The sequence below is a fragment of the Dipteris shenzhenensis genome, chromosome 29, assembly GCF_047967505.1.
Source record: "Dipteris shenzhenensis isolate YYH24624 ecotype China chromosome 29, Dip_SZ_1.0, whole genome shotgun sequence".
Lineage (NCBI taxonomy): Eukaryota > Viridiplantae > Streptophyta > Polypodiopsida > Gleicheniales > Dipteridaceae > Dipteris > Dipteris shenzhenensis.
Window position 1 is genome coordinate 268,746 of NC_141624.1, and position 11,472 is coordinate 280,217.

Sequence of the window (11,472 nt, forward strand, 5' to 3'; positions counted from 1 at the left end):
TTATCTAGGAAATATGCTCAAATTTCCTAGTTGAACACCAAATTCCTATATAGGCATTAGTCTAAAGTTCCTTGTGAGCTAGCTAGATCTGATAAAGTTTTCGTTCACCTTGGTTCTTCAAGTTCAAGTTTATTCCTCTGTGATTCCATGCAGATAGCCACACTATTGATGACCTCGACGTCGACGAAGATTTGTGCCCCGAGTTTCCTTGCCCCTATTGTTTCGAGCAATTCGACATTTGAACCCTTTCAATTGTAGCTTCTGCAGTGGGCATTCTTCTTTTCAAACTGACCTGTTCGTTTCTGCTGTAAGCTGAACGGATGAGCGCCCCATTCCATCGACCTTCTCTGTCGTCGGCTGCAAACGAACTTCAGCATGTAAACGTAGCATTTGTTAATTTTACTGTTGCTGGAGCTACGAACAACCACAAGTTCATGAGATTGCATTTCTTTTTGTTTGCTTTTCGCCGCAAACTGGCGCTCTTCTCCAAGAGGCTTCGAGCGAGCTTTCTCATCAACGCTAAGACATTTGCATTTTGCAGACTATTGCTGTAGGTATATTTGTTCTACATGCTGGGAATCACTTGGCTTGTGATTCCCCTCTTCTAACGAACAGCGACGATGCCAAGTTTGAGAAGTACCTACGATCAGACTTCGACTTTCGAAAGCCAACTTATCGAAGCATTGTATCGAGCGTGGAGGGTATCACAGGGATCTGCATGGTCACCTGATGTCCTTTGCATTTGTATTGGGAACCAGGTGGTTCAGAAGGAACTTGGTGAAATTGCCATGTTCATAGTAGTGTACCTGCTGCTCGTCATCCATTCGATCTTGTTATACCTGTGTCATGACTGGAAGCAAAAAACGGTCTGGATTTTGCTCATTGTCTTCTATTTATTGTATATCTACGTTATCAGTCAATTATGCATTCATGTCGTTAGATCACATAAATTGATTCCGGCACTCGTAGTCCAACTCTTTCCAATACGCAGACGTGGATGTACCTGGCTGTGCCCTTGCTGCTCTACACTGGCGAGCGCACCCTGAGAGCTCTGAGAGCAGGACATTACACCGTCACCATCGTCAAGGTTTGTCTCCTTAGTTTGTCATCATGAAGGTTGAAAGGAGACCATGAGAATTCGGAGGAATATTTGTTTTTAATTTTCTCAAATTTGCAAGCTGCTATCTATCCTGGGAACGTTCTCACCCTCTACATGACCAAACCTCCCGGATTCAAATACAAAAGTGGAATGTACAACTTTCTGCAGTGTCCTGATGTGTCTCCTTTCGAATGGTAAGCTGCATTGATCCAATTGTTGGACGAATCCACGATTTTAGCGCATATCCAATTGTTAGAGGAATCCACGTTTTTATAGCAGTATGCCAGCGATATCACTGACTTCGAATTTGAACAATTCGCAGGCATCCTTTCACTTCTAGCTTCTGGAGTGGGCATTCTTCTTTTCAAACTGACCCGTTCGTTTCTGTCGTAAACTGAACGGATGAGCGCCCCATTCCATCGACGTTCTTTGTCGTTGGGTGCAAAGGAGCTTCAGCATGTAAACGTAGCATTTGTTAATTTTACTGTTGCTGGAGCTACGAACAACCACAAGTCTGGTAAAGTTTTCGTTCACATTGGTTTTTCAACACGCCTTCGAATCCAAGGGCCTGGTGAGTATAATCTAAAAGATCGTGTACTTTAATGGTTCCCTTCCTGAATTTGTCAGAATTGCGGTCTTAAACTTGTAGTTTTTGCATCCAGCCTGCCACGTAACAAACCTGAACCTTCTCCACCCCGTTAGTGCCGCGCCCGCGTTTGGTGTGCGAAGTGCTTCTAGGTCGTTCTGTCTCTAGGATGTTTGATTACTGAACTTGAACAAGGATAGTATCTCTCGCAAACAGGCATCCTCTTCCTAAACCCAGCCAATCCTTCTCCCTGTATAAAACCCGGTCCGCTTCTCGGCTCTGTCTGTCATTTTTGGCAATCACTTCTTTTCGACCCACACAGTTCTTCTCACACAAGGAACTTTTGACCAATCTCTATATAGTTAAAAAAAAGGATTTGTTAGATAGAGAAACACTTATCTAGTAAAAGTCGAGACTAGAGAAAGTGAGAGTGTCTCTATATAGTTTACCTAGAGAATAATTCTCTATAAAGGGAAAAAAATTATCTATATAGGAATTTCTTAAGACAATGTTCCTCTATGGAAAAAAATTCACTATATGGGGAAAACAATCACTATATAGACTCTATAGAGAGTCCTTATGAGAAAAATTCACTATATGGAGAATCCTTATGGAGAGAAATTCACTATATGGAAAAAATTTCACTAAATGGAGAAAAAATTCACTATATGTGGAAAACAATCACTATGTAAAGAGTCCTTAATTATGAGAACTTTATTTTATAGATACAATTTCACTATTTAGAGACAAATTTATCTGTGTAGAGAATTAGATCATGGAAATTCACCATATGGGATTTTTAAAAACATTCACTATATAATAAAAACATAGAATGAAAAATTTTTATGTGAATATTTAGCCATAAATTTGGACTAAATAAGTAAGATTCACTATGTAGAAAAATCATGCATTGCTTCAATTGCACTATATACTAACAACAACTACAAATAAGAGTAAGAAAAGAAATGTTTGTATTCCAATCCAAAAATGAATCATTAAAAAAATGAGTAATGCTATTCAACTCCTAGATGAATGTCATTTAGAGCCAATCCTTGTTGTCCAATCTTCTTTACAACTACTTTTTGTCTCTCCAATAGCCAAGATACTAGATCTTCTCTCATAAGTTTCAAATCATACTCCATGTTTTTCCTAACATTATTTCCTATATCTCTTCTCAAAGTATTGAAATTTGCTTTGAGAAGCTTATAGGCATCAAGCATACTTTGAGTACCAAAGTACTTCATCAAATTATCTCTTAATCCTCATGGTTATATTCATGTACCTGACATGCAAAATGACATCAAGTTAGAAGTTACTTACATTGATATAACTAATTATTTGACTAAAAATTATTATAGCATATAAAAAATATACTTGCACTTTGCTCGAGGATACTTCATCACAACTCATGCCTAGATTTGGAATCTCCCTCAGAATCTATTAACAAAATAATTTAATATTTAATATTGACTAGCACAAGTTAAGCTTTGTAACTTAACAAAGAAAGGTAGGTGTTTCCATACTATATACCATTGATTTCTTCACTCTAGTAGAATCAACATTTGATGAATTACTTTTCATAATATGTTGCATCTTCATAGTCATTTGTGACATTGAAATGATAAATAATAGTTAAGCTATATTATGAAATACCAGTATATAATTAACACAAGATAGAATGTTTATAGCTTTAACCAAATGTAAAGCATACCTTGCCTGCTCAACCACTTTTTCTTGATGCATCTATGTCAACCTCTTTTGAATTCTAAGAGGACCTCTAATATAAATACAAGAAAACACTATTTAATATCTTTTCTTTATAATAAGATCATATGATATTAGTGAATCAAATAATAATCAAAGCAAAATAACATTACTTACATTCGTAGGTTCCACAGAAATCGTATTATGCAAGAGGTCCATAAACTTTGTATTGGGGTTAGCATCATTATCCTAGGAACTTAAATTCGGGAAAAATCTTTTGGCGAGCTTTTTAATGTGAGCTTTTTTACCATTTCCTTTGTTTTTGCGAGCTTTTTTTAGAAATCCATACATGTTTTTGTTATAAGAAAGCTGGGGAGGTTAGAAAGAGGGGGAGAGGATATAGGATATGTTCATTTTCATAGCATGTGGAAGGGGTGGAAGAGTGTATACTATGCACAAGGGGGGGGCGGATATGAGTGGCAGTAGGAGGCAAAAAATTATGGAAGATATGTCCATATTCAAAGTAGAAGGGAGGAACTATGGGAGATATGTTCATTTTCAAAGTGTATAATTTGATAGATTTGACCTCATATTTGGATTCCTCGTCGAATTCTGGTCATTTTGAGTACCAACATGACTATATTCCGATAAAAATTGGAAAAATGGTGTTTTTGTCATTTTGGCCTGTTTGGGGCCAAAATGACAAAAACACCATTTTTCCAATTTTTATCGGAATATGGTCATGTTGGTACTCAAAATGACCGGAATTCGACGAGGAATCCAAATATGAGGTCAAATCTATCAAATTATACACTTTGAAAATGAACAAATTTCCCATATGCTCTCCCTTCCCCTTTACATTTAGGAGATGAACATAAGTTTCACATTTCGCATCCTCTCTCTCCTCCTTGCACTCCTCTTTGCATACCTTATAAGTTCCCTAGTATTAACTAGTTATACATACCTTTTCTATAAAAGTTTGCTCGTTGACTACACCTAGGTTGTAATCATCATACTAATCCTACATTAAAATACAATTCAAAATTAGATATGCTAAAATTTAAGTATTAAAAAAGTGAACATATGCATCAAGTACAATGAAAGATAAAATGGTAAGAAAAAGGACCATTACTTCAAAAAATAAGAAACCTATGCTAGTCACAAACCTGAAGGCTTGGAGAATTTTCTATGATCAGCTCCGAGATATAAACACTGACATCCTCTTCCTATGTTAAAGAATTAGATATATAAAGTTCAATATAATGATTACAATTATTATAAAGGAAAAATATCAAAATTTCATACCTATACAGAAGTAATAACATGGTATTTTAATGCAATAAATTAGGTACCTCTATAATTGGGCATTCTGACAGTTCTTCAAGAAGTGGGACATCCAAGGAAGTCCCATCATTTTCCGACATAAGATTTTGAATTTTAATTAGTATACATATCATTGAAAGAAATCACACACACACACACACACACACACATATATGTGTGTGTTAATATATATATATAATATTACTATAGTTATAAGATACTTACTGGTGCCAACAATGGAGAAGATGAGTTTTTGCCCTTCTTCTTCTGATACTTTCTCTTAGCTTGGAGTGATCTATGGAGAATCAAAAATTTGATTACTGAAGAACTGATACAATAGATGGTGCTGCCTCCCAACCGTGCGCTCCTGTGAAAGAAGCTTTGATCCTCTTCATCTATTTTTGAGGTCCTGGGTTGTGAGTCATAAAGCTACCCATAGGGACCTAGTTGGTTTATATCTACATTGCGGCTCCACACTTCATGGAACTCTCGCTTTATCTTCTCTCATGTATGCAACTAGAACCATCTACTATCGCTCTTTACACTATGTTCGCAAGGCTTATGAGACTGAGTCTGTTAATCATTATATGGGCTACCCAATTTCTGGTGGGCTCTTCTGTGAATGTTCACGGTCAATACTTGCAGCTATGACCTCATTTGGCGCTGCCCCAATGGACTTATCTTAGACTCGTTGCTCATTACAGCGGATTCTGTCACTGACATCTAGGGTAGTAGCTCATGAGGCTAAACTTATGTCTTTCTTTTTTATTCTCTTTGATTGTCTTTGCATGTAGTTCGGTGCTTCGTCCTACTGATCGTGGTGTTTGAAAAAATCAAATTAGAAAAAATGACGTGAGATGTTAAAAATAGAGTACATCACATTGTTAAAAGAGACAAAAAAGTAAGATTTTTAAAAATCAAATTAGAAAAAATGGCGTGACATGTTATGAAAACTAGAGTACATTTCAAAAAGAGCACATCACATTTGTAAAGAAGTAGATCATATTACTCAAAGCCATATGGTGTCAAAAAACACCTTAATACAGTCTCTCTTAACATCATCTTAACATCACATGTGTACAAGAAGTAGATCATATTACTCAAAGCCATATGGTGTTAAAAAACACCTTAATACAAAGCCATATGGTGTCAAAAAACACCTTAATACAAAGCCATATGGTGTCAAAAAACACCTTAATACAGCCTCTCTTATCTAAGTCTAGAAGATCTCATCATTGGTCTCTCTTATCTTCTCAACAACCCAATCCTTCACTGCCTCCACAGCTGTATCCTCAACATAATTACATGTGAAGAAGAAGTTTAAGCAATCACAAATTGTTTCTTTATAATTTCTCTGAGAGGCTCTTATTGTTCTCTCAGCATCTGCATCAAATCGCCCATGACGAGAGCTGCGATAACGCAGGTTACTTAAGAAGTCTAATAGATCTTGTCGTGCTTTTATCATACGTCTTAGAAGTCTTTCACTATCTGCTATCTTGAGAGTCTCCTCCCTCTCTGCGTGTCTTTGTGCAGCAAATTCCTCTCTCTCCATGTGTGTCAAAGGAGAACCTTGTCGAATTCTAGCCTCTCTCTGTGCTCCTTGGTTAGCAATCCATTCTTTGAGATTGTTAATTCCGAACTCCACGTCTTCGACAATGCCAAGGACATCCATGGGTGGGGAGATGATAAAGAAAGGGAGATGGACTACAATGCAAGAAAGAAGAGAGTGTCTGCGGAAGAACTAGGATAGAAGAATACTTGGTTATCAGGATGGATGAAAGAAGACTCTGAGAGTGTTTGCGGAAGGACTAGGATAGAAGAATACAAGAAGAATACAAGTTAATGAGAAGCACTAGGATGGATGAAAGAAGAGAGTGTTTGTGGAAGAACTAGGATAGAAGAATACTTGGTTATCAGGATGGATGAAAGAAGACTCTGAGAGTGTTTGCGGAAGGACTAGGATAGAAGAATACAAGAAGAATACAAGTTAATGAGAAGCACTAGGATGGATGAAAGAAGAGAGTGTTTGTGGAAGAACTAGGATAGAAGAATACTTGGTTATCAGGATGGATGAAAGAAGACTCTGAGAGTGTTTGCGGAAGGACTAGGATAGAAGAATACAAGTTACTCAGAAGGACTAGGATGTAAGAAATAAGAGAGTGTTTGTGGAAGGACTAGGATGGAAGAATACAAGTGCACTAAGGCACGATGTGTTCACTACGATAAGGATAAGGGTTGGAATAAAGTGAGTGGCACGATGTGTTCACTATGATAAGGGTTGGAATAAAGCGAGTGGAGATTGAATGCTCTACTTTAAGTGAGTGGAGACTGTCCAACTGAATAAAATTCTCATCACACAAGAATTTATTTCCAAATAATCACATCATCACACATTCATATCATAAAATTGTGTGCATGAAGAAATATATTACAAATATTACATCATCACATATTCATATCAAAATTCTCATCACACAAGGATTTATTTCCAAATAATCACATCATCACACATTCATATCATAAAATTGTGTGCATGAAATAATTATATTACAAATATTACATCATCACATATTCATATCAAAATTCTCATCACACAAGGATTTATTTCCAAATAATCACATCATCACACATTCATATCATAAAATTGTGTGCATAAAGAAATTATATAAATATCATGATTATGCCACTTAAGTAATAAGTCACAAATTGGTGTATAATCAACAAAAACTACAAACACAACATCATACATGCATCACAACTCTTGTGATGCTTCTAGTGGAGACTGTGGCAACTCTTCGGATGCTTCCAATGGAGGCTGTGGTGCTGTAGATGTACACTCGGTCTCTACTTCTTCTCTGTAGTATGTAGTGCTTTCGGAGTAGACTCAGTATCCTCTTCCTTAAATGCAAGCAGAGGTGGTGGCAACTCTTCTGATGCTTCCAGTGGAGGCTGTGGTGCTGTAGGTGTACATTGGGTCTCTACTTCTTCTGTAGTGTGCAGTGCTTTCATAGTAGACTCAGTCTCCTCTTCCTTAAAGGGAAGCTCTGGTATTGCTTCAGTTGCACGTTGTATTCTAATGGCAGCAATTAGGTCTCGAATGATTTCAGCCCTAAACAATTGTATACCCTCCTCTGAATATTTGAGCTCCAAGGAGTCTTCCGATGAGATCTGTGGCTTAAGTGAGAAAATTTCTTTGAAAATCAACATGCAGTTGTAGGCAACTCTCCACCCACAACTATGCCCATTTTCCTACTCTACTACTAAACACTTTTGGAAGTCTACCGAGTCTTTGTACTGTCCTGTTTCTTTGATAGCAGATACCAACTTCTCAATCGACGTGCTCATCGTGACATATTAAAAAAACTTAGTGTGTCTATCACATAAGGTACATAATATAGAAGTAACAACAGATTAATAGAATACTTACGTTTGCACTGAGCCATGAAAGCCTGCAATCGAGTTAACAAACCAACAATAGTTGTCTTCAAGGTTCCAAACCACCAGACTCCAATGTTCCCTACACGAATAATTAAGAACCATTATTATTTAACACAATGTTGCCAGTATAAGATGAAAATAAAGGTTGCCATGATACTTACATCTCATGATATGCCATAAATAGGACTCGCACGCCATGTAAATGTAAAGGCTGTAATAATTTACAAACATCGGCTATTGTCTTTCTGCTATCGCTAAGTATAGGAGAAAGGAGGGAATCCAACATATACACATGATTTTGTACGACTCTACCAAATCGTGAGATAACTATACTGCACCAACAAATAAATGAATATTAGCTTATTAGATTTAATCAAAATAAATGAATATTAGCTTATTAGCTTATTAGATTTAATCAAAATATTGAATTATCAAGTAGAGAAAAAGTTTGTATCAAACTTGAGAATGGCCATCATAACGTTGTTATTGACCTCATTTGAAGCTCTAGAGAGAATTGAAATCTCCTCTCTTTGAATCGCTATGCCACATTCTCTCTTGCCTCTCTTTGCTGCATAAACACCACTATAGATCTTCAAATCTGATGAATATGCTCGCTCTAGAGTAACCTGCATGGCTTCTTTGTCTTTTTTATCAACAAATATGACAATGTTACAAATCGCCACTTTGCTAATGGTGGTATATACTATTCTATCAATGAAGTTATGGATATCATCGCTAGAAACTTCATTGATAAAGAATAGTTGTGGCTTATCCCATGCTGACTCATTCTTGAAGAAGTCATCTTCTGAGACTCCCCTGAAGTTGACAAGCTTTCCAGACTCTGCCGTAACCTCTACATTGAATTGAAAGCTTTGGTGCATATCTGTCGGCATTCTTATCTCGCTGATTAATCTTTCCACATATGCAACCACCTGTTGTGGGATCTCTTTTCTCATATAAGAGGTTACTATTTCCGACCCATCTTCATCCTTTTTAATCCACCTGTTTGCCCATAGCTTTACCTTGGGTGTTGACAAAGAAGCTATATGCTTCACCACATTATAGTCAATGTTACAATGAGTTAGTGGAATTTGTTTCTCTGACAGCAAATACTTGATGGCACTATGCACTGCATCACGCCTCACCTGTACATTGATGCATTCTTCCATGCAGTGGTCTTTGTCTTTTTTTCCAAAAAACCATTCTTTCTTTAAAATTTTTTGTGCTGCCATGGATGCATACTTATCAGGTAAGTACTTTACAGGCCTCCACATCCTTGCCGTCAACTCCTTCTTATCCATTATCTTTGACTTGCTGGAGATAAACAAAGGATCTTCATAGGTCAGCTGTCCACGCTCACAAGCAATGCACGTTTCAAGCATCTCATTGAACACTTCAACAGGACGAAATATGATAGAAGTGTAGTCGGCATATCTGTCCCTCACCACCTTGAGGCTTGTCATACTTTCTTCCCGCTCTTGGGTTCCCCTAGGCACAACTGCACTCAAAGAAGTATAAAAGTTTGTGAGTGTGTCGGCATCTGCTTTTGTGACCTTTCGCTTCAAATCAGGATTTGGAGAACCAAATGTTGTCCATATCACCCTTGCCTTCTGTAAGACCTCTGATGTTGAGGATATCTTACGCTTTCCATGGACATAATGATTAAGTCTTTCGGACTCAATCAAATACTTGATCTCATGCTTGAATATACAGATCGTTGCAGGATAATAATGGAATGAGCTTATCTTTACAAATTGTTCTGGAGTGAGTCTTTTGCCCTCCTTTGCTTCCCTTGCGATCTAATTACAAGCATAAGCCCAATGTTGACCATCAATGGGCTGGAATCTGCAATGAAGGAGAAATTCCTTCTTGACTTCCTTTAGCATATTCTCTCCTTGTGCCTCTTCGCCTTGTTCATGTGGAATATTTTTTAGAGTGTTTTTAAAGAATTGACTAAAGATCTCCTCGAAATGTGTAGGCCCTGTAAATGTTATTTGATCGAGAAAACTATTTTTGGTTGGACAAAACATTATTGGGCGCAAGACCACATTGCTTGCCACAGGTTTCTTACCATCTCTCAAAGCCTCGTATATTTGCATTGCATAGGATATATCAAGGCTTCGGCTATTAGTAAACAGAGCTGCAGCTTCCACATCTTTGGCATTCACAAACCACGTCCTTTGACCCCAGATATATCCCACATCATCATCTGTAACTGCTTCATTAAGACGCAGATTAAGATTTTTGATTGATGTGAGTTCATCCTGATCATCTTCAGCCTCGGATTCTGAGTCTTCTTCATCTTTCTCTTTTTTTGACCGTTTTTCATCCACATTATCTTTCTCTATAGTGGGACGATGTCTTTTCTTACTGCTTGGAACCGTGGCTCTTGCAGTACTAGCCTTTTGCATTTCACGTCGTGGTTTGCTAGCAAGAGGTTCTAGCATAACTGCAGTGGATCGACCTTGATCTTCTTCAATTTTTGCTAATTCCCGTGCACTCAAGGCTTGTTTTTCATCATCCTTAGTTACATCCACCATTTCTGGCTCTAGAAGTTTGCGCTCATGTTCTACAGGTTTGTGACAGTGTGCCTGTTCTTCTTGTCCCTGCATTGAAGCCTGAGCTTTTTGATCTCCTTCATGTGATGATTCTTGCATATGGGGAGCATATTCTGCATCTTGAAAGTATTCAAACATTATCTTTGCATGCATCCTTTTTGCCACCACACTAGGAAATTGCTCCCAAGTATATGAAAGAGTCTCCAATGCCCTTTGCAGCTCTGGAAACTTTGATGGTTGAGGAGGAGGCATCACAAAGGTCTTTGCATCTCTCCTTGACACAATAAAATGCATACCGCCAACTTCAGGATGTGAACTCTTTGTTAAAATATCCACAAAGGTGTCTTTTCGCTGAATTATTATGCCTACTACAAGGCTTGAAGTCATATCTTTTTTGAAGAAAGTAGCATCCCATGGATCTTCAACACCATTGAACTCCCTTTTTGACATAAGTAGAAAGAGTCTCTTTTCCTTTTGATGAAGAAACCAAACTCTTCTACCCATGTGATATCGAGTCCACCTACCAAAGCCATTGGGGCTATATTCCTTTCCTTTGAAATTCAAAGTGACATCAGAAACCCATTCTCTGATCTCAGAGTCATTTAGCATAGCCATCACATTAGCTGATTGCTCCATAATCCTACAAGAAAAGATAATGAAGAATTTAGATACATACAAGTAAAGTACAATATACAACCCTTGATACAATAAATGTGGGAAATAGCCCAAAAGGCTTTACAAGGCTTCATATGGCACTAAATGTG

The 11,472-nt window shown here is 37.5% G+C and overlaps 1 pseudogene; it reads left to right on the forward strand.

Moving 5' to 3' along the window:
- Positions 1 to 320: 320 nt before the first annotated feature.
- Positions 321 to 1,497, forward strand: LOC147882280 (respiratory burst oxidase homolog protein A-like; annotated as a pseudogene).
- Positions 1,498 to 11,472: the final 9,975 nt, after the last annotated feature.